Below are 1,026 nucleotides of genomic sequence, written 5' to 3' on the forward strand. Positions count from 1 at the left end.
TTAACAAATGCAAGTGCATATTTCTGTTTGAATCTTTTTAAAATAAGAAACTCTATTTTCAATGCTGCTAGGTTTGTATTTTTAATTACCAAACAAGATGTTTTCATGGTCCAAAAACATGCTTTTGTTGAAACCACCTCGTATCCCTCTTTGCGGAAATTGAATAACATTAAAAATTGGCATTACTCATGGGCAGCCTGGGTGGCTCAAGTTGGTTAAGCATCTTACGTTGGCTCAGGTCATGATCTCATAGTTCGTGGGTTCGAGCCCCACATCGGGCTCGGTGCTGATGGCTTGGAGCCTGGAGTCTACTTCAGATTGTGTATGTCTCTCTCTCTCTCTGTCCCTCCTTGGCTCCCACTCTGTCTCTCTCTCTCTCAAAAATAAAATAAAATAAAATATAAAAATTAGTATTACTTAGATTTTTAGTTTAAAAAATATACATGCTTTCAACCGTAGTTTTTAAGTAAAAAAAAAAAAAGTACCATAATTTAACTTGCCTAATTTAACCTGCCTTCTATTACTGGACATTTAGGTTATTTTTAGTTTCTCTCAATTACAGACAACATTGCCTTGAACATCTTTGTCCCTATGCTTTGGTCAATTCCTGTAAGCCGACCACGTCTCCCCACTCCACTGTTACCTCCCCACCCCACCAACTCCAAGCCACTACCCTCCTGTTGATTGTATTATTGGAATAGCCTCCTGAACAGCTCCCTGTGTTTGCCCTTGCCCTCCCTCAATCCATCTACAGCACAGTAGCTGGAATAGTCAGGTTAAAACGTAGGTCAGATATTATCCCTCTCTGCTCAAAACTTTCCAGTGGTTTCCTTCTCATTCGGAGTGAAAACCAGTCCTTACAATGGCCTATAAAACTGTTCTGTCTGCCCCCCAATGCCATTACCTCTCTGAGCTGTCTCCTTCCATATTCCACTCTGTTCCAGCCATACTAGCTTCCTTGTGGCCTATTATTTGTGTGCCAGGCACGCTTCTGCCACAGGGCCTTTGCACTTGCCATCTCTTTTT

The sequence above is a fragment of the Prionailurus bengalensis genome, chromosome C2 (assembly GCF_016509475.1).
Source record: "Prionailurus bengalensis isolate Pbe53 chromosome C2, Fcat_Pben_1.1_paternal_pri, whole genome shotgun sequence".
Classification (NCBI taxonomy): domain Eukaryota; kingdom Metazoa; phylum Chordata; class Mammalia; order Carnivora; family Felidae; genus Prionailurus; species Prionailurus bengalensis.